This window comes from Sus scrofa, chromosome 13, assembly GCF_000003025.6.
Source record: "Sus scrofa isolate TJ Tabasco breed Duroc chromosome 13, Sscrofa11.1, whole genome shotgun sequence".
Taxonomy (NCBI): Eukaryota; Metazoa; Chordata; class Mammalia; order Artiodactyla; family Suidae; genus Sus; species Sus scrofa.
In genome coordinates, this window is record NC_010455.5 from 154,038,937 (window position 1) to 154,062,717 (window position 23,781).

At 36.7% G+C, this 23,781-nt stretch overlaps 1 long non-coding RNA gene across 1 annotated transcript in view; it reads left to right on the forward strand.

Moving 5' to 3' along the window:
• Positions 15,938 to 23,781, forward strand: part of LOC102159520 — a 54,764-nt gene continuing 46,920 nt past the window's right edge. Inside the window, exon 1 of the long non-coding RNA XR_002337935.1 lies at positions 15,938 to 16,044. This is a non-coding gene — a long non-coding RNA (uncharacterized LOC102159520). The remainder of the gene's footprint in view (positions 16,045 to 23,781) is intronic.

Genomic DNA, 23,781 nt, shown 5'->3' on the forward strand with positions numbered 1-23,781 from the left:
ATAGAGTTGTAGCACTGGCAATTTTTGCTCAGTGTTCCATAAAGCACAAATATAGATTCTTTTAATAAAAAAGTAAAAGTGGAAAACCACAAATGTCAAAAAAATTATTTATGTCAAGTTTGAAATTTGATAGCTAGATGACTTCCTGCATATTATTAAATTAAGTCACTAGTTCATTTTCGAAAATCCATTTTCTAGGCGGTTCAACAGATGTTTACTAGTCAGTTTTAAATGGAAATGCATATTAAAATAGTTCAAATGATTAACATGCAACACAATTTGTCCGAAGATGGAAAAGATTCAATGGAGTGGCAATCTCAGTGTATTTCTTTGAAAATAGAATTTTAAAAGTGTAAAAGGCATTCAAGGAGGTTAGGAGGGAGGTGTAACATTCTGCTAGACTCTTCCTTCCTTCCTTCCCTCTGCTCTTCCTTTCTTTCTTCCTTTCCTTCTTTCTTTCTTTCTTCCTTTTCTTCTTTCTTTCTTTCTTTCCTTCCTTCCTTCCTTCCTTCCTTCCTTCCTTCTTTCTTTCTTTCTTTCTTTCTTTCTTTCTTTCTTTCTTTCTTTCTTTCTTTCTTTCTTTCTTTCTTTTTCTTTCTTTCTTTCTTTCTTTTTCTTTCTTTCTTTCTTTCTTTGTCTTTTTAGGGCTGTACCTGTAGCATATGGAGGTTCCCAGGCTAGGGGTCTAATCAGAGCTTAGCTGACGGCCTACACCAGAGCGCCAGAGCCACAGCAATGCCAGATCTGAGCAGCATCTGTGACCTATGCCACAGCTCAGGGCAACGCTGGATCCTTAACCCACTGAGCAAGGCCAGGGATCCAACCTGCATCCCCATGGCTCCTAGTCGGATTTTTTTTCTGCTGTGCCATGACAGGAACTCCCAGACACCTTTCTAAGTGTGGTTTCATGTATTCCTTCATTTATTCTATTAGATAACACCATGAGGTATTATGGTTGGAGCTAAGGAGAAAGAGGTCTCCAGAAAGATATTTAAATCACGCACCTATAGTGTGTGAGGGTAAAATAAGCTCTTCAAGGTTCTGTTTCCTGCTAACACTTCCATGCTTTTGTTTACTGTTACTATTTTCTCTGCTTGCAGTATACTCGACCTGCTGGTTCTTTGTCTGTAAACTCTTTTTCATTCTTCAAAACTCACTGATTTCACCTCCTGTCCAGTTCTCCTTCAGGAGGGCTTGCAGACAGGGTACTTACTGCACCACACTGAGTTATCTATTGAAATTACTTGTGGCAGCTTCCACTTGGCTGTTAAACTGCCGAGGGCAGGAACCTTGGCTTACTCCTTTAGTCTTAGTGGCCGTTCCCTGCAAAATGGAACTTGTGTGCTATATTTTATAGAAAGATGCAATTTCAGGGCAGAAAGAGTGTGTGGAAGGGAAAGTGGGACAGGTAGGGGGGGAAGAAAATAAGGCCATTTTCCTGAACTGGTCACTGGTTCACAGGACAATGCAGCTGGTTGCTCATTCACATGGGCTGTCTTCCAGAGCCACTGTGTGGAAACACTACACCATAGAAGAGTCACATAGGAGGAAGTAACATTGAGAGTTTGCTTCCTCCTTCCTGTCTCTTGTTTTTCACTGGTTAAAATTAGACCTTCTGGATGTTACCACTCTCTGCACTTCTGGATTGTTAAGCACAGCACTTCACCTGATCCTCAAAGTACAGTGAACAGCCATCATTTAACATTTTGATTTTTTTGCTCATTATGGATTTTGCATTAACTTGATTTTTTTAAAAAAAATATTGCATTGAAGTGTGCTTTTTCTTAATTACTGTGTCTATCTCAACCACTTAAAATTTTATACCTTTAGTGAGTACCTAGCTTGCCTTACCCTATTCCCAAACCTTCTATATAAGCACATATTCCCACAGGTCTAGGTTGTTGAACATGGTAGTAGTTTAAAGTGGACAATTATGTTTTTTTTTTTTTCTTTTTAGGACCACACCTGTAGCATGTGGAAGTTGTCAGGCTAGGGGTCATTGAATTGGAGCTGCAGCTGCTGGCCAAGTTCACAGCCATGGCAATACCAGATCTGAGCTGCATCTCTGACCTGCAACAGCTTGCAGCAATGCTGGATCCTGAACCTACTGAGCTAGGCCAGGATCGAACCCACATCTTTATGGATGATAGTCAGGTTCTTAATCCACTGAGCCACAAGGGGAACTCCTAAAGTGGACAATTTGCATATCATCCAGATGCAGAAACTCAAAGATCACAAACCTCCAGATAAAGCCAGAATCTTCCTGTCACTCTCACCACATAATCAATCAATTCATTAATTCAACAAATATGTATTAAGGTTTTTAGTGCCAGGAAAGATGATTAGCAGACAGCTATGAAAATGACAGACTGAAACTATCATGTCAAAAAATGTAATTTTTTTTTGGAGTTCCCGTCATGGCGCAGTGGTTAATGAATCTGACTAGGAACCATGAGGTTGCGGGTTCGATCCCTGGCCTTGCTCAGTGGGTTAAGGATCCGGCGTTGCCGTGAGCTGTGGTGTAGGTTGCAGATGCGGCTCGGATCCCGCTCTGGCGTAGGCTGGCAGCTACAGCTCTGATTCGACCCCTAGCCTGGGAACCTCTATATACCGCAGGAGGGGCCCAAAGAAATAGCAAAAAGACAAAAAAAAAAAAAAGTAATTTTTATTGTGATACCCTTTAATTATTTTTTTGGAAATTTGCATTGGTGCATAAGTAGTCTGTATGTCTTATGTAATTGCAGTATATGACATACCCAGAATTTTTAAAGGGGAATCAATGCCTCATGCTTAACTGTTTGCTTTCATATCAAAATTACTGTTTTATGGAAAAATATTGAAAGCAAAGTCTATAAGCATGCTCTACTGCAAAAGCATACTCAAATATCTTTCAATTAAAAAATTTGGGAGGGGCATCGACAGGAACCTGATATCCAAGTGTATAAACTATTGTAGGATCTTATGTGCTCATATTCTAAATTTTCCTTTATGCTTGATGTATAACTTCTATTAAAATTTACATTTTTTTGGTTTGGATATTTGTTTTATTCTTCACTTTTTTATTGCATGTTACATGGCAGAAAACAGGAAAAATACATTTATATACTGTTTATTATATTTCAAGGAGGAATGATGATCCAATAGTATGAGTTCAAAGAAGGGTAATGGTAATGAATTACTCTATTGCTAATCTTCCCAGGTTGAAATACAATGTCCAAACTCACTAATATACTACTTATGCACTAATGTGCTGATATAACTCACCAAGTATACCACTGTCATTCTAAGGAAAAAAAAATGATTTGAAGCAGAAATTGATTCATTACTGTAACACATAATTACTTAAACTGAAGTCCAATTGTTTTGGAGTTGGTATTGAGGACATGCTATACTAGATAATGAGCAGATGCAGACTTGAATAAGTGACTAGGAACATATGGTAAGAAGAAATTCAGAAAGATGAGCTGGATATCATTGGGAATTTTAAATGAGTTGAGAAAAAAACTGAAAAAAAAAATCCCTGAATTTTTACAATGAAGAAGGTATCAAGAGGGTATTGTGATGAGACAAATAGGAATACCTGAAACAGCAAGCTGCTTCCCCTTCTGCTAATCAGAGCCTTGGGTTCCTATGTTTTTAAAAAGCGGTAAATAAACCTGCAAGACTGGGTAGTTGATGTAGCAGTACAAGAGTGGCAAGTTTTTTCTACTTGTTTTATTTTCAGAGCAATATAGAAAAGTGAGGCATTAGAAGAAAAGGTAGCAAATGGATCGATCTCAAACTGGCCTACCACTTTGGCCTTAGGAAGGAGAAATATAGTAAGGCATTAAAATAAAAGATTGAGTGTAAATCCTCACAACAGGACAAACGTAATTGGAAAATAGATAATGACTATGCAAAAAGGTAGCAGTAATTGTGTTTGCTCTGTTACAGACACCATGATTTAGGGAAAGCTATGATAAAAGATATGCATGAGATGTTGCTTGCTAACCTGTATCTCCTGAGTATGTTGCATGTTTCCTAATTTTCTTTTGATGAGTCACTTTGTATTATAAACTATTATTTATTCTGACAATGCATGACAATTACCTGTCTATTTTCTCCTTTTATTAAGACTCTTTGAACCTTGTTGATAATCAACCCTGATTAATCAGAATAAATTAGTGAAATTAAATCTGCTCACATATATCACCCCCTGTTTTCATATTCATATTTACAGGAATCAGGGCACAAAATAAGCCTTTAAGTAATCTTCCATTTGATTGCCCTTTTAAAAATAGGACTCTGGTCAAATTAGTGGATAGGTGAAGCCTCATTAATTTTTCTATACAAATATATCCAGTTTTATGGGCTATTTCAGATATTTATTAAAGACTGTACCATTAAGTAAAAACTCTGTATTTATTGAGGATTTTTCAATATGTTTATATCTAGTATATTGTAAAACAAGGACATGTAAATAATCATAATGCAGTAAGAACAATGAATAGAAGTCTATATTAATTCATTAGCAGGATATTTGTATTAGTTGCAAACATTGTTAAGGTGGATACTCAGAATATGTATCACTGTGACTGAAAATTTCATAATTGTCATAATTTTTAATGATTTAAACTGTTCAGGAAATAACACTTATCATGATTATTTCTGTAGTTTCCTTCATCTAAAAAACAATTTAGGTAAGATATTTTTACTTTAATTGCTATGAGTTATTTCAAATTTCCCCCTATCTTCCATCATTATAGCACTTGGAGTTTAAGTTGCCACCTCCTGTTAGAGATAGGTCAATGCTTCCTCAAAACGTGACACAATGACTTTTGGTTCAAAATGTTTATGTCTTGATCATATAGAAAAGAAAGCAGGCTCTGTGTATGTATGTATGTGTCCAATATCCTTTTCTCTGTTATCTTTTCCTTTCTTCATTTAAACATATTTATGTTGCCTCCATTCAATTAAAATAACATAGAATGAAATAAAATAAGATACTTCTTTCCTGAACCCTGTTCTGTGACTTCTACTCTCTCTATCTTCACTGAAAGTTGTTAATATGAGTTTTTTGTTTTTAAGTTTGAGGGGAGCTTGAAATGTAGAAATAGTTTCTTATAATTATATTGGTTTTTAAGTAATATTTCATTCATTAAGTTTGGAAGCTTAAAAACCACATTATTTTTAAAATTTCAAGTTTAATTTCAAAAACTTATCTTTAATTCAATAAAGATTTTATGCAAAAAAATTAAAAAAAAAAACAGCAAAACACTTGAAAGCTAGCCTATGCTACCACTGCTGATGAGTTTCGTCCCTGATGTATGCAGTGCAGTGTATCCCACTCACAAGATCAGTGAGAGCTTGTCAGTGAAATGCATCCATGCTCCTCAGCATCCGTGTACTAATGCTAAGGAGTCTGAAAAATTCTTTAAGACAGAATAAATATTTTACAGTTATTTCCATTTAAATCCCAGATATCTTACCATGGCTTCAAAAGACTCCTTTTTAAAATGTGAATTTTGAAAATCATGAACACCAAGCCAAAAACCATTTATAAAAAAGTAAATTAATAGTCATCCCAGGCAAGTAATCTAGAAGCAGCTTTGTGGTTATTCAGGAGTAATAAGGTGACAAACACTATCTTGGACACTTGGAATCTTACTGTACTTTTCAAACTAAAAAACTGGAAAATTTTATATAATATATCATAAAAACTAGCACTGGAGATGTAAGTGATGATCACAGTATTCTGCTTGGATAGGACCTATAAGCAAAAGCTTAATTCATGTGGCTCAGCGAAACAATAGATAATGGCATTGGGCGTGACCAGGAAAGCTAAGGATTACTCCCTTTGAAAAGCAGGATATTGACCTAATTATTACAGGCCAAAAATAATAAAACAAATGAAACTCCCCACAACCCCCAAAACAAATAAGAAACCCAAAACTAAAAGAGGCATATCATGTCATCAGTTTCAAGTACATGTGTTTCCCTAGGCTCAGGTAGAGCAGAGGATCATTTTTGAAACAGAGACTTGTAAAGATTGCTGCAAAACCCATTCTTATTTTGTTGAAGATTGGGGTGTGTTTTTGGGGGGCATAGGCTATAGAAGCAGAAATTTTCCTCTTCTTGTAGTGATATTTACATGGTTCTCACAGCTCATTCAAATAAGAAGGAAAAGGCCCATTCTTTCTCTCATATACAGTATCCTTGGCTGTCTCTGCAAATGATCTGTCTAGTCTGGAGGGTTTGTGTTCTCACTGCTGGATGAGCTACTGTGTCAGGGTTGAAGGGGTACTCTAATTAGCCAGCCTGGGACCAGAGAGACTACCACTTAATTAATGCCTGTACCATAGAGGTGGAGAAAATATAGTTCCCCAAAGGAAGGGATAAAGGGAAACTAAAAAAGTAAAAGTTGCATTCTCCAAGGATGACCAAAATCTCTGAAAGCAACTAAAAACAAATGATTGAGTTACTGTGAGAATAGACTTTTTTTTTTTTATGCAGACAGCCCGATTTTTTTTTCAAATATTATTCCTTACCAAATATTGCTCTTGAACTATTGTACGGTTTTTCATCCAGAAAAGAGGATATTGCCATCTGCCTTATGTTCTTCACCCAAGGGGATTAGAGGCTGCATCACTGATGGGGTAAAAACAGCTCAGAGCAAGAGGTTTGAAAAGCAGTCCTGGTTGATTAGTAACCCATGGAGGGGAAACCTGAGTAAATCATCTCCAGTTAATATCTTCTGTAGTATCTGCAGTCTAGCCAAAGTTGTGTTTGATGCCAGAAACTTATGGAGAGATTCTATGAATCGATACAGGAAGTAGTGTTAAAGTTTTGAGAAGGACAGAGATAAATAAATTAGCCATTTACAAGGAATAGTATGAGTGGTATATTTAAATTTCAATTCTGAGCTTCCATGAAAGATTTGCAAAAGTGTTTCTCTACATAGGTCACTCTTCTTACAAACATACTTGTCAATATCTGTTCCTATCTTAACTTTCTTAAACTGGACTTCAGTTTTCAACAATCTACTAAAGCTATGTTGTGGTTTCCTTCTTGTTCTTCTTGTTCATTTCCTCCTTTGTCTTTGTCTTGACCCCTTTGTGATCTCTTTAGACTATTTTTCTTTTTTTTTTTTTTGTCTTTTTGCTATTTCTTGGGCTGCTCCCACGGCATATGGAGGTTCCTAGGCTAGGGGTCCAATCGGAGCTGCAGCCTCCGGCCTACACCAGAGCCACAGCAACGCGGGATCCGAGCCGCGTCTGCAACCTACACCACAGCTCACGGCAACGCTGGATCGTTAACCCACTGAGCAAGGGCAGGGATCGAACCCGCAACCTCATGGTTCCTAGTCGGATTCGTTAACCACTGCGCCACGACGGGAACTCCCGAGACTATTGCTTCTTATGGAAACTTTTCCTCCTTTATCTTTAGTATCACTATTTTTTTTTTCTTTATTTCTACAACTTTGTTTAAACCAATTCCTTTTTTTTTTTTTTTTTTTGGTGGCTCCTTGTTGTAATAGGGGTATATACATACAGATAAAGTTGTTAAAAAAGACCTAATTTTTTTTTTTTTTTAAATCCTTTTAGGGCCAAACCTGAGGCATATGGAAGTTCCCAGTCTAGGGATCGAATCAGAGCTGTAGCCGCTGGATTACGGCACAGCCATATAGCAATTCAGGATCCGAGCCATGTCTGCAACCTACACCACAGTTCACTGCAATGCCAGATCCTTGACCCACTGAGTGAGGCCAGGGATTGAACCTGCATCCTCATGGATACTAGTCAGATTCATTACCGCTGAGTCATGATGGGAACTCCAAAGACCCAACTTTTAGACCTGTTTTCTTCTTCCTTTCTGTCCATTTCTGAGACAGCTGCTTCCTCCCTCCCTCCTTCCTCTCCTTCCTCCTCCTTTCCTTCCTTCCTTCCTCCCTCTCTTTCTCTTCCATTCTCTCCCTCTCTCTCCTTCACTGCTTCCTCCCTTCTTCCATCCCTTCCTCTCTTTCTTTCTTTTCCGCTCTTAATTTCTTCTGGCCCAACCTCTCTGTGATTTTAGTGTTTTTATTTCCTTTTTCTTTTTCTTTCTTTCTTTTTTTTAATGAGAGAGTGATCTTTCTTTAAACTAATGCCCTTGAACTAACTTTGGCTTCCACATGTTTAAGTAACTTATTGGCCAATTCAATTTAAATGTTTTAGTATTACGTCATTATAAACATGCTTAAAACTAACATATTTAAATCATCTTCTTTTTTCATTTTCACTTGCCCCAATTAGATTCTCAGCTCTTAAGAAGTCTTCTATTCCAATATACAGTATTTTGCAAATAAGCAAGCTAGGAATCAGACAAACCCATTAGGCTAATCCATTGAAATGTCTCATAAAAGTCAGCGCCATCATCTTCCTCCGATGCTTATCACCTCACCACAGTCCCAACTGCTAGTTTCCTGTTCTTCCTGCATTTAGTTTCTCCTTTTCTTCCACTCACCTTACATACATTTTAGGACTCCTCTGCAAGGGGGTTAATCTCTATAACACCTAAATGTGAAAACTGACCTTTTGAAAATACTGAATTAATCATATTTCTAATTTGATTATATTTTCCAATTGTTATTTCCAATTGTTATATATTCCAATAATTTCTGAATGGATGAAAATTATAAGTCTAAGGCTCCCAAGTGGATGACAAACAACTTAAATCCATGATTTATACGAATGTGAATGTCCCTAATGTCATAATAATTGTAGACACTATAATCACTAATGCTTATTAAAGCTTCCCTATCAGCCATACTGTACATAACTTTTCTTATTTAATCATAAGAAAAACCTAATTAATAGTTTTCCAGCTTCCTCAGTTTGAAGGAACAGAGGTTCAAATAAGTTAAATAAGTTGTCCTCAACAGCAAAAAAACCAATCAATCAATGGAAAAATGGGCAAAAGACCTGAATAGACATTTCTCCAAGGAAGATATACAGATGGCCAACAAACACATGAAGAAATGCTCAACATCGCTGATTATAAGAGAAATGCAAATCAAAACTACCATGAGATACCACCTCACACCAGTCAGAATGGCCATCATTAATAAATCCACAAATAACAAGTGCTGGAGGGGCTGTGGAGAAAAGGGAACCCTCCTGCACTGCTGGTGGGAATGGAAACTGGTACAGCCACTATGGAGAACAGTTTGGAGATACCTTAGAAATCTATACATAGAACTTCCATATGACCCTGCAATCCCACTCTTGGGCATCTATCCGGACAAAGCTCTACTTAAAAGAGACACATGCACCCGCATGTTCATTGCAGCACTATTCACAATAGCCAGGACATGGAAACAACCCAAATGTCCATCAACAGATGATTGGATTCAGAAGAGGTGGTATATATACACAATGGAATACTACTCAGCCATAAAAAAGGATGACATCATGCCATTTGCAGCAACATGGATGGAACTAGAGAATCTCATACTGAGTGAAATGAGCCAGAAAGACAAAGACAAATACCATATGATATCACTTATAACTGGAATCTAATATCCAGCACAAATGAACATCTCCTCAGAAGAGAAAATCATGGACTTGGAGAAGAGACTTGTGGTTGCCTGATGGGAGGGGAGGGAGTGGGAGGGATCAGGAGCTTGGGCTTATCAGACACAACCTAGAATAGATTTACAAGGAGATCCCGCTGAATAGCATTGAGAACTATGTCTAGATACTCATGTTGCAACAGAAGAAATGGTGGGGGAAAAAACTGTAATTGTAATGTATACATGTAAGGATAACCTGACCCCCTTGCTGTACAGTGGGAAAATAAAAAAAAAAAAAAAATAAATAAATAAATAAGTTGTCAAGGACACATAATAAGTGCCGGAACCAAAAACAATACACAGGTACATTCACTTCTTAATCTTACCTACTTCATTATGCAGCTTCTCAGTCAATATTTGTGATGAATTACATGTGCCCTTCTGAGTTCTCCCTAGGGCTTGAAAGAACAGGGAGTCAAAGCAAGCCTGGGCACACCCTTCCCCATGTACTCTGAGGTGGCTAACTCCAGTGCTATGGCAGTGCCACCCTGCCTCTGGTGGTGTGCCCCAGGGAATACTTGAAGTCCTTTTCCAAGTCTGTTTGTCTGATTGGCCAATTAGACCTTTCTAGGTTTTCTTCTGGGAAGAAAGCTGAAGACATTACTATTTTGCAGGGCTCTGAGTCTAGTGTGAGAAATACATGCATCCAGAATTAGGTAGATAACATTTTGGATAAATGGATGAAATGAGTACCTATTTATATACTTATATGTCTATGTCATACTTGTTACAGTCAAATCGAAAACGTAACCTGCATTTGTGAAATTTTTACTATAGGTTTTTATAGTATTTTTACTATAGGTTTTTATAGGTTTTTACTATCTAGTATTCTGCTGAAAAGAATAAAGCCTTCCATAGGCTTTTGTTTTAAAATGTGCAAATAGATTAGGATGTTGAGAGGAAATTTAAAATGCTATAAATTACTTGGGGAATACAGAGCTTTATATGGAATTTTAAGAATACTACAAAGCTCCAGGGATGCAACTTGCAACTCTGTTACTGGTTCAGGGACATTATAGACAATGAATGAGGCCAAGTTATTGACAAAAATTGAGATTTTCTAGACATGAGAAAAATCATTTAAGATAATGATGATTAAATAGAAGAAAAATGGTGTTAGCCTTAGCAAAATAATTTATTGAGATTTTTGGCAAATTGAATGTCAGCGGGAAATTTATTTTGCATTCAAAAGACATTTTCCCCTATCTTAAGCACAATAAGTATATATTTTTCTTTTTTATTATCACATAACTACTGATACCTAATATTAAAAAGATCACAACTATTATATCAACACTTTCACATTTCTATTTCTAGTTCAATGAGTAACGAAAGTAAATAACACTGTGCTCAGTTAAATGTTAAAATTCAAAAGAAGTATAAAACATGCAAAATACTAGCACATCCAATATTTATGAGCAAAAGTGTTTGGCTGGTCTACATGACATTAGCATTTTTCAGTGATCACAGAATCTCAAGCCAAAAGAAACAAACAAAAACCGTTTAATGCAAATCAAAGGATTTCAATCAAATCTAATAAACAGTATTGGCAGGCAGGGTGTGGGAGTTGTGAAGGATACTGGAGGGCAGGGTAGGTTAAGAAATGCAACTGTTTTGAAATAGTATGGCTTAGTATCAGTTTATTTCAACCCTAACTCTCAAGTTAATGTTCTAGCTTTCATTGCTTGAGTTTACATTGTAGAGTAAGCCAGAGCTTGTTTTCAGATACCGATGTCAGGAAAAGCTGTACTAAAGAGACATAGTGAAAATGTACATGAGAATGGATTTGTAAATGCATAAAATATTTTGGTATATGTTATGTTCAATTTCAACACAAGTGTTCAAGGGTCCTCTGTAGCATAAAGATGACATAATTTACTAACTTATTGCATATCAGGAACATGCAGAATGCTTTAAGTTTTTCTTTCTGCAAGTCCAGATGACTGCGGTGAAAGGGGGATATATCCAGCCAGTTAGGGCACCAGTGTAAAGAGATGTTGGTTGAATCCAACACAATTAACTCCCTCTCCTTAGCAAGAGCTGCAGTTGTTCTTCATCCCAGGATTGTATAATGGCAACAAATGGATTTTATTACATAAAATTGGAGTGTTACTGTAATCAAAAATATATGAAACATATAGTCACAAAAATTAAGATATATATGGCAATGTCTGGTTATTAGTATTAGTATAACTATTTAATGATGAAATAACTTCCTAATATGCTCTAGGACCTTTCTAAATAGTACTTTTTATGGATAGAGAAACTGAAATTCAAGGGCAAAAAGAACTTTGCCAAAGATCAAACCACTGTTTTTTTCTTTTTTTTTAATTCATTAATGACATAGTTCTGTAGCTTTATTTTCTTGTAGCTTCCTTATCTGATTTTAGAATCAAGACTATATTAGCCTCAAAAAATGAGTTAGGCAAGCTTTTGCCCTTTTTCTGGAAAATTTGTATATTTGGGAATTAATAGTTTCTTGAAAGTTAGAACTACACCTGCAACACTATCTGGGTCTAGGCCTGGAGATTTTTGTTACAATGAGAGGGGCATCATTAACTATCATTTCAATTTTTCTTAAAACTTGTTTTATTGAAGTTTTCAATTTATTTTTGTATCAGTTTTGAGCACATTTTGATCCTAGGCTTATTTCAGGTTTAAGACAATGTTCAATTTATTATACTGATTTGGATACAAAATCATTCCTGCTCACTTGGTGAATCTAGTAGTGTTTCTGGCCAGCTCTGTCACCTCATATGATTTTGGTCCTTTTGTTTCTTTAATCTATGTTGTTCTTGCTATATCTTATGTAATCTATTCTGGCTTGATCCAAGTGAAATGTTCATTGTAATGAAATTATTTTCTCTATTTACCAATGCTTAGAATTCATTTTCTAAGATATTAGGCTTTTGACTTTAGCAGTACAGGCCATGGAGTTATCTAAATCACAGCAAACAAACAAATAAAAAAGCAATTATATATATATTCTATGTCCCTGAAAGTTTTCTTCTGGACTGCTATGTCTGCGATTTTGGGTTTGATAGATAGAAGGAAGACTGCTTATTACATTCTTTTTCTCTCTGTTTCTTTTTTCTTTCTCTTCTCCTCATCATAATACTTCCTCTCTTGTATTGTTCTCCTTTTATTATGTAGGGAACTATAGTTCCAGTTGCCTAGGTACCCTCATGTTTCTCTTCTTGAAAGTTCTGCCATGGATCATCAAGGGATTTTTCTCAACAAAAGTGTCTGCCATTATCTTTTCACTTAAGTAGGATTTTTTCCTTTCTACCATGCTGTGAAGGAGGTATGTCGACCAAGTTGCCAAACTTCTCTTGTTTTCAAGCCTTGCCGTTTTGAGAACAAGAGTCCCTAATGGCTTTAGCAAGTATCTGGGTAGTGTCAGTGAAAAAGACTGGTTAGACATGCAAGAGCTAGAAGTTAATCAACCTAAAATAATTTTGATATATACAGTAAATGGCTCAACCTCTTATGTATCCTTAGTCCTATTAAAGGGTTAAGAAAAGAGTTATGACTCAATGCTTTACACATGTATAAAAGGAGGAAGGTAGTTGGAAGGATTAGTGACAGTAAAAGAGTGTAGGAACAGATTGTGGTTGCCAAGGGGGAGGGGGAGGGGGAGGGGAAGGAAGTGGGATGGACTGGGAACTTGGGGTAGGTAGAGGCAAACTATTGCTTTTGGAGTGGATAAGCAATGGGGCCCTGCTGTATAGCACAGGGAACTATATGTAGTCACTTGTGATGGAACATGATGGAGGATAATGTAAGAAAAAGAATGTATATATATGTATGACTGGGTCACTTTGCTGTACAGTAGAAAATTGATAGAACACTGTAAACCAACTATAATGAAAAAAATAAAAATCATTAAAAAAAGAGTGTAGGAAATCTGTTCAGTATCCTGACTTCATTCATGTATTCTTTTCTAGATCTTCCATGGTTTATATTCATTTTGAGGGTTTTATAAGTTATTGGAAAAATTATCATTGAGTATATATTAGAGCTTTTGGCTTGCTCATGAGGAAGGGAGCAGGGATTGGGGCTGGTGATAAAGTCATCTTCCTTGAACACATGGCTGCATGGAAGAATGTGTTAATTCAGTGGAATTGGAACACTGAAGTGAGGAGGGTGTTGTTGGCAAATAGAGTTGGTGATGAATTACCAACATGTAGTGAAAATTGTTTCTCTCCAACACATGGTCTAAGAGATAATTCAAAGGGCATATCCAACTAAAAGTCTAACTTTATTACTTAATAATAATCATCCTTTTTTTGTTTGATTGAATTCAAGACATGGATACTTTAGTATGAGTTGAAAATGATTGCAGTCTCCATACTCTTAATCTGTCCTCCAAATTACAGCCCCTAAATCTGACCAAAGGACAAAGAAGGTTAAAACAGAGAAATGGTTGCTTTAGTTTTGCAAGTAACATTCTGAGTCCAAGGAATTATGACAAATCCTCTCAGTTGTGTTTTAGAAAGAACTGTTGATAAATTAATTTTGACTGCTCTGAGCTTAAGTTGTGCCTCTCAACCCCCATTTCTTCAAGACTTCCAGGAAGTTGAAAAAAGATAAATAAAACAAAATATAATGAAGATAATTGGCAAAGCTAGAGAGACAACACCTCAAATGGAATTCAGATGAAGTCACACATAAATGTATTAGGTTCAAATCCTTTCATAAGTAACTTATTCTTTAAAAAATTGAATTAAATCAATGCAAGTTCTGGGCACAGCCAGCCGTTCCAATCCAATATTGAAGGTAGAGTGGGGAATGCTACTTCTCATGGAATTACTTCTGTAAGGTAAATGATTGATGGAAATCATCTAATAAAGACTACACATATTCTTTCTCTAGGTTTTACAGCTTTATGACATACTCATTTGCATTCTCTAACTTCCAGGATTTTCTTAAAACTTGATCCAGTAACCTCATTGATAGAAAATTTTAAAGCTAAATAAGACATAAAATTTTTTTGAAAGAATTTCTCAGTCTCAGCATTGAGTGATTGGATCATATCTGCATTATTGTAAATAAAATTTGGACCTTTTCCTTAGGATAGACTATTTTTAATATACTTTATGCACGCCAAATTAGAAAGGCATTTTATTCTGAATATTCTCAAAGAATTCAATGCTAACCTTTCTCAACAAATTTAAAGATTGAATCTTGATATATTATCTTTCAAAATGACTGTGTACACATAATCCATTGACTACTGGCATACTATGAATAAATAAATACAGAAATTTTTTATAATTCAAAAAAATATAGAACTATGTTATTAGGAATGTAAGAGCAGTTTAAAAGTTTTTTTTTTACAAGTTTATTAATATATAGTCAGGAACTATTTATTGATTATTAGTGTGATATTGACATGAGTTATAACATTTCGGTTAACTCTGTACTTAGTCTGTATCTTCTTAAAATAAATTTGGATTTCTTAGTTTGTTTGCCAAAGGGCAAAGAACTTTTCTATCACATTGAAATGAAAGGTTTGTTTAAATAGATTCAAGAAGCAAATGCATTGGGTTTTTTTTGGCTTTTTAGGGCCGCACTCACCCTACGTCACAGCCACAGCAGCGCAGGATCTAAGCCACATCTGTGACGTACACCACAGCTCACAGCAACGCCAGATCCTTAACCCACTGAGCAAGGACAGAAATTGAACCTGTAATCTCACAGTTCCTAGTCGGATTCCTTTCCTCAGTGTCATGATGGGAATTCCAAATGCATTGTTAAAAGCACTTAAATATCTGCAAATTTCCCTCTTTGGGCTGTAGCTGTGGCCTTATTTTATTTTACTAAGTATCATTAAGTGATTTTTTTTTTTCTTTTTTTTAGGGCCAAATCTGTGGCATATGGAAGTTCCCAGGCTAAAGGTCAAATTGGAGATATAGCTACAGCCACAGCAATGCAGGATCCAAGCTGCATCTGCAACCTACACCACAGCTCACAGCAATGCCAGATCCTTAACCCACTGAGCGAGGCCAGGGATCGAACCTGCATCCTCGTGGATCCTAGTAGGGTTCTTTAACAGCTGAGCCATGAAGGGAACTCCCTCATTAAGTGAATTTTATTGGCAGGTGTGGTAGTTTGAATAATGACTTCGCTATAATGTCAACATCCTAAGTCCTGAAACCTGTGACTACATTTTGCTGCATGGCAAAGGAGAGTTGAGGCAGCAGATGGAATTAAGGTGGCTCATCAGTTAACCTGGATGGGGAGAGCCGCCTGGATTTTCCAGGTGGGCCCAATGTAATCACAAGCATCCTTATGAGTAAAAGAGGGAGCAGGAAGTCAAGGGCAGCTTCTAGAAGCTATAAAAGACAAGACAATCAGCTCTCCTCTAGAGCCTCCAGAAGGGAATGCGGCCCTGTTGAAGCCCTGATTTTTGGCTCTGGGATTCTCACTTTAAACTTCTGGCCTCCAAAACTGTAAGATGATAAATTTCCATTATTTTAAATCGCTAAGTTTTTGGCAATTTGTTATAGCAGTAATAGGAAGCTAGTATTGCAGGCATTACTCTGAGTAGCCTTAAAATTTTCTCCTGCTAATTTTAAGTATGTTCAAATAAAATATATTTTAACTTTTGATTTTTAACTTGTCCTAATAAGGTTTTATTTTGGAAATAATATAACTTTCTCTTTCATATTTCCCAGCAGTCAGGGGGCAGAGGGGACTGGTGCTAACGGTGATGGTTGTAGTCTGAAGTGAATATTTCTTTCAGATTTGGTTTAAGCAGGCTTGCAATACCTGCATTTTTTTCCTTTTTTCCATCAAGTACACTGGGCCTGGGGATATCCGAAAATAAACCTTGGCCCCAGCATTTCCTACCTGTAGTTCAGAATCCCTTTATCCACTCTGGTAACTTTGCCTTCTGTCTTGCTGACTTTTCCTAGCATTCTGTTTATGTGCTGAGCTCCTCTGATGAAAACCTCAGTGGTTCTTTGTGTTTTACTCCTGGGCACTGACTCTCATACTACCTTTAGTTCTGTAATCTGCTTCTTCAGGGTCAGTTTAATTCAAACTCAGGATCCAGGGCTATTGCTTTTCTGTAACGGAAATTTAGATAGATTCAATATTTGTCCCTCTGGGAGAAAAAAAATGCTGATAAATGCCAAGGCATGCCTAAGACTTACCTAGATACTGTTTAGGATATTTCTCTTGCTGAGACTACAACAGGCTTCTAAATTTTTAACACAGATTTGTCGGCTGTCTGAATGTTTGGCATCCAAGGCATAGGATTTCTTTCTAATAAACAAAACATAATATCACTTCTTCAGGCAATGTCAGGAAGTCTAATCAAGAGTTGACTGTGAGCCAACACTTTCCATCATCTCTGAGATATAATAACAGAGGCTAAGAATATATTAACTCTTCGTTCCTCCAGCTTTCTAATTTCAGTCTCTGTATCAAGTTATGTCAGCCAGAATAACAAACCTGAGTGATATTAGCTTAGTTCTTTCAGAAATACCTTATGGATATATAATTTAATGCTGTGCTCTAAGCTTTTATAGAGGGTTGATATAAGAAATGACCATTTGAACAACATTCTGTTATTGCTTGGAAAATCGTAGAAGACATTGTCCAATATGTAACCCAGAATATCTTAAATGAGCCTCCACATGATAAGGACCTCCAATTTTGTGTTGAGGGAAAAATCCCTTACTAGACAAACTTTTATGTTTCTTTTAATAAACAAGTAAAAGTCAAGACAAATTGCATTTACAGTGATAGTATGGAAACAAACAAATAAAACTTCATAAAATCATTCAAAATAAATTCCTTCTGTTATAGCTTAACAAAACATGTCCCAGAACCATTTCTTAAAGTCATAAACATCGATTTTGAACACAACCCCTTTTCCTAACCCATCCTTCAGGGAAATGGGACTTTGACAAAAACAAAATGGCATGTGAGGCCTCTCAGAATGAGGTTCCTTAATCCCCTGCACATAAACTGGATAGGAAGCAGTGGAGTCTCTTTGTTGAATGGTGAAGACTCTGGTTTAATTAAATGCCACATCACCCCCACTTACTAGTTGAGGCATTGTGCTATTTACTTAACCTCTCGGTTTCAAAATTTCCCATCTATCAGGTGGAAATACTTAATACCTGCCTCCTAAGATTGTGATGAAGATTAAATGAGGTAATTCAGTTGAAGTACTTACCACAGTGCCTGGTATAAAAGGTACAAGACACAGTAGCTCTGGATATTTTGTATATATCGATGTGTAGGTGATGATAATGTTGATGATGATTATGACAATGATGATAATGTCAGTGAAGGTAGACTGAGATGAGGACAACTCTCTCTTCCTTCACAATATTGTTTTGCCCCCATCTTGATGCTTCATCATTACCTTTCTCCTGAGGAAACACCTGAGCCCAGGCTGAATTCTCCCAGGTAGGAGGAATAAAAGCTTCCTCAGGGATAATTCTGGTTATCTTTTCAGGGAAAAGTGTAAAAAGTACTAGAGATTTTCCTTCTCTAATTGCAAGAATACTATTTAGACTGAATGGGCTTTTTAAAAAGCCTCGTCAGCTCCGAAAAATATGGTTGAGTTAATCTTGAGGAAACTAAAGGCTAAGCTCTATTTTGTGTTGGGGAGAAAAATAAAGAGGGGGGCTCTTTGAAGATCATGCATTTGCTAGCTCACATCATAAGGATGGGTGACCACCTAGGGATTTGGAATAAAAGAGTGTATATTGCATGGAGCAGTAGTTTACAAACTTTTTGGTCTTAGGATCCTTATAGTTAAAAATTACTTAATGTGGATTATAGTTATTGGTATTTATGGCACCAGAAAATTGTATTAAAAATATTTATTAACTTATTTAAAAACAGCATTACTTAATCCATTACATGGTGATACAAAAATTGTATTTATGAAAATAAGTATATTTTCCAAAGCAAAAAAACAGTTCTATTATTTACTTTTTTAAAAAATTTACTTAACATTTGATTTAATAGAAGATAACTGAATTCACATATCTAAAATCAGTCAGTTATGCTGTGTTTTGGTTGCAGTAAACAATGTAAATCCAAAGTTATAAGAATAGGTAGCTGGAAAAGGAAGTGTATTTTAACAGTTTGAAAAAATTTTGGATATTCTTTTTCACACTGCACCCTCCCCCCCGCACAAGTGGTCCTTTCTTAAAGATTAGCTGCAATGTGGAAGGTGAAACCATATCAATGAAATTTCAACTGATTGACATTAATATCATTCAACAATCTTGTATATTCTGCATACTTGATTTTGTAACATCATGCACTTGTCATTTGGAAAATGTTGGTGTACTGAATTATGCAGACTTCCAACTGTTGAAATATTTTAGTATACATTATTAAATAGTAACATTTTTTATTAAATAGTAACATTTGTTAATCTCATTAGAAAAGTCTTCCTACGTGGAGAAGGTGTCAAGCTCATAGAGCCAGATATAAAATTTCCCCCAAATTCTGTTTTTTCTTGCTTGAAATCTCAAATTTTATCCTTGCCAACAAATATTGTCTCTTGTTTCCTTGAAATGTTAGGGTCCCTTTGTTCATTTCTGGGAATATATCTGCCAAATGCCCAATTCTGAATAACCATAGTTGATCTGTTGATGATTCTTTCAAGTAAACCTAGAGCTCTATGATAAAAGCAACTATTTCAATTTGCTACTCCAAAAATGACACAAGAACTTTTTCTTGAGACAAACATCATGCATTAGTGTACAGCAAGACTGATTTATATTTAAAAAGTCATGCACTCAAGGGTTGGGATGAAATAAAATTAATATTTACTGATTAATAAAATTAATAATCTTTACTAATTCATTAAAGACTATCTTAAGTAAAACTGACTTTTTTAACTGTAGTGTGTAGCAGTAAAGAATATAGTGATGATTAATTTTATTTGATACTATTGCTTTGTTTTCTGCTTAGGCATTAGTAGTTTCACTTGCTTTTGAAGCATAAGAGCAAATATTAAAACAGTGAAATAGGCAAATAATATCTTTTTTTTTTTTTTTTTTTTGTCTTTTTGCTATTTCTTGGGTCGCTCCCGCGGCATATGGTATGGAGGTTCCCAGGCTAGGGGTCAAATCGGAGCTGCAGCCTCCAGCCTACACCAGAGCCACAGCAACGCGGGATCCGAGCCGAGTCTGCAACCTACACCACAGCTCACGGCAACGCCAGATCGTTAACCCACTGAGAAAGGGCAGGAACGGAACCCGCAACTTCATGGTTCCTAGTCGGATTCGTTAACCACTGCGCCACACGGGAACTCCTTATTATTTTAAATGCTATGTTTATTCTGGAAAACTTAAGTGAGCTGATAAGCTATTATGCAGAGTTGGGACTCAGAGATTTGGGATGGAGATTCACAAGAACATGGGTGAAGACTGTCTATCTCACCTGAAGCCTCAAATTTTCTACTTCTTTGTAAATCAGGGGTCAACTCTTCTAGTTTCTCATTTTAGGCACTAAGACCATGAGAACCATATAAGTTCTGAAGGCTCTTTGTGTTAATTTAATACATTTTGTTCAGTATAACTCAGTCAGTGTAGCCACTTAAGGAGATGTGTGAGTATTTACTTACCAATTATATAACTATATAGTTCTCTGGTTATATAGAGTGCTATGGGATAAATTGTGTTCCCTCAAAATTCGTACATGAATTTTTTTTTTTTTTTTTTTTTTTTTTGTGGAAAGGAAAGTTTGCTTTATTTCAAAAGTTGGCAACAGTGGTGGGAATGGTTGTCCAAAGGCTGACTCCCAACCTTGACAACCAGTGGGCAAGAGCTTTCAAAGGGCAGTTTCAGGGGTGCATAGGTAGCGGGAGGGGGCCACATGCAGAAACAGCACAGTCAGCTCTCTCATCTTGAAATGGGTCATGTGGTGGTTTGACCAGCATCATCTTGATTGGTTTAAGTACAGTTATTCTTCAGTTCCAGGGTCGGTTTGCTCCCATTTCTTTGAGGTCAATTCTTAAAATTGTGGCAGCTTAAGTCCTGGCTACAGTCTGGTCATCTTGTAGTTAACTTCTTGCACCTGGTGGGGGTTTTCAGTCTCTATGAAACAGCTTAAAGCATTCAGCTAAGAATATGATCTATAGCCCTTGAGAAGGAACTAAAAGGTCCTTGACTTTGCTTACTGACTAAACTGCTATTGTTATTTATTTGGAAATTTTATTTTTATTTTTTTAAAGAATAAAATACATATATTTAAACATAATTACATTCACACAGATTATTATATCATGGATCTTAAGAAACAGATTAAGTGACTCCCTCTAGAGAAGTGGAATGGAAAATATGCTGAGACAAATAGGAAATTTATTCTATACTTTATCCCATTTTGTATGGCTTTCATCTTTACTATTTAGTATTATCTATCACATTTCAATTTTTCTTTAAATATTAGCATTATATTAAAATTGTGTATATTATGCAATTAAAATTTATAAAGAAGAAAGCCTTATATACCATTAAATATTTTATACAGCATAATAAAAAGAATAATTTAACTGGTAAGAATAACAAAAATAATACACCCTTTGAAAATATGTAAAATATAAAATGCATAAATTGGTTAAAAAACAGTGTAACTATATAAATATGTCCTCACAATTTGTTACATCTTATCGATTCTTCAATATAGGCATTACTCTATTCTAGGTGATGTGATAAACAAGACATTATAGACCTTACATTGTACCATGGAGAAAAACGGTTATTAATAATACAGTTGTAGAACTGTATTATTTAATTATAATTATCATAAATTCTTTGGAGAGTAAATCAGAATCAGATCTAAGAAGACTTCAGCATTCCAAGAATGATGTCAAATGACCTCCTTCATGATGGATTATGCACTATTTACTATGATATACATTTATTCTCCAGAGATTCCTTGTTTGTGTATTAATTGTAGATTTTTGGTTTGCAGTTATTCTGAAATTTTTTTGTTTTTGTTTGTTTGTTTTTTTTTTTTTTGCTATTTCTTGGGCCGCTCCTGCAGCATATGGAGGTTCCCAGGCTAGGGGTCTAATCAGATCCATAGCCACCAGCCTACGCCAGAGCCACAGCAACACAGGACCCGAGCCGCGTCTGCAACCTACATCACAGCTCACGGCAACGCTGGATCCTTAACCCACTGAGCAAGGGCAGGGATCAAACCTGCAACCTCATGGTTCCTAGTGGGATTCGTTAACCACTGCGCCACGATGGGAACTCCTGAAGTTTTGATATAAGAGTCTATATGTATATGAGATTGTTTTAAGCTGTTGTTCTCTTAATTGCAAGTTCATCTCCAGTATCCTGCACTTGTACCCACCTCTTCTCATGATTTCTGATTTTGATGGTATAACTGTGCATGGATGATTTCGTATCTTTACTGTATATATACCTTTACTGGTGAGCCTTGTCATTTGTGGAATTTTTGTATCCTGTTGCTCTTTTCTTTTCTGCCTAGAGAAGTTCCTTTAGTATAAGGAACTTTAGTGTAAGGCTGGTTTAGTGTTGCTGAATTCTCTCAGCTTTTATCTGTGAAGGTTTTGATTTGTCCTTCAAATCTGAATGAGAGCCTTACTGGGTAAAGTAATCTTGGTTGGAGGTTTTCTCCTTTCATCACGTTAAGTATATCCTTCTGGCCTGCAGAGTTTCTGCTGAAAAGTCTGCCAATAACCTTATTGGGGTTCCCTTGTATGTTACTTGTTTCTTTTCCCTAGCTGCTTTCAAGATTTTCTCTGTCTTTAATTTTGGTCAGTTTGATTAGTATGTGTCTCAGGGTGTTCCTCCTTGGGTTTATTTTATATGGTACTCGTTGTGCTTCCTGGACTCGAGTGAGTGATTCCTTCCCCATGTTAGGGAAGTTTTTGGCTATTATCTCCTGGAATATTTTCTCTGTCCCCTTCTCTCTCTCTTCTCCTTCTGGCTCCCCTATAATACAGATGTTGTTGCGTTTAATGTTGTCCCAAAGTTCTCTGAGGCTCTCTTCATTTGTTTTCAATCTTTTTTCTCTTTTCTGTTCTGCATGTGTAATTTCCACTAATCTGTCCTCCACCTCGCTTATTTGTTCTTCTGCCTCCTGTATTCTGCTATTAGCTGCTTCTAGTGAATTTTTTATTTCAGTGATTGTATTTTGCATCTCTTCTTGTTTCAGTTTTATATCTTGTATCTCTTTGCTCAGTGTTTCCTGTAAGTTATCCATCTTTGCCTCCAGTTTATTTCCAATGTCTTGCATCATCTTCAGCATCAACAGTCTAAAGCTCTTTTTCCTGGAGGCTAAGAATCTCCTCATGGCTTAGCTGTTTTTCTGGGGTTTTTCCTTTCTCCCTCATCTGAGTTATAGTTTGTCTTTTCATTTTTATAGGTTTGTGGTGATCTTTTTACAGATATCAGAGTTGTAGCCTCTCTTACTTCTGGTGTCTGCCCCCCTTGTGGCTGAAGTTGTTACGGGGGCTTGCTGTAGGCTTCTTGATGGGAGGGGTTGATGCTTTCCCCCTGGTAGGTGGAGCTTACTCCTATCCCTCTGGTGGGTGGGGCTTAGTCTCTTGATGGGATTAGAGGCAGTTGTGTGCCTGAGGGTTCTTATTTAGTCTGTTTACTGAGGGGTGGGGCTGTGATCCCACCTGGGTTGTTGTTTGCCCTGGAGCTTCTCAGTGTTGTCTGATGGGTGGGGCCAGATTTTCCCAAAATGGCCACCTCCAGAGAAAGGCAGCTGCTGAATATTCTAAAGCGTTTTGCCTTCAATGTCCCTCCCTCACAACAAGCCACATTCACCCCTGTTTTCCCAGGATGTCCTCCAAGAACTGCAGTCAGGTTTGAACCAGATGCTATGAAGAGCTCCCTCTGCCCAGGGACCCAGTGCACATGAAAGTCCATGTGCACCTTTTAAGAATGGGGTCTCCGTTTCCCCCAGTCCCGTGGAGCTCCTGCACACAACCCCACTGGCCTTCCATGCCAGATGCTCCAGGGGTTCTTTCTCCCAGTGCTGGTCCCCACACGTGAGGGTTTGATGTGGGGCTCAGAACCCTCACTCCTGTAGGTGAGTTTCTGTGAACCAGTTAGTTTTCAGTTTGTGGAGCTTCCCACCCAGGAGGTATGGGGTTGTTTATATCACAAAATTGCCCCTCCTACCTCTTGATGTGGCCTCCTTTTTCTTCTGGAGTAGGGTATCTTTTT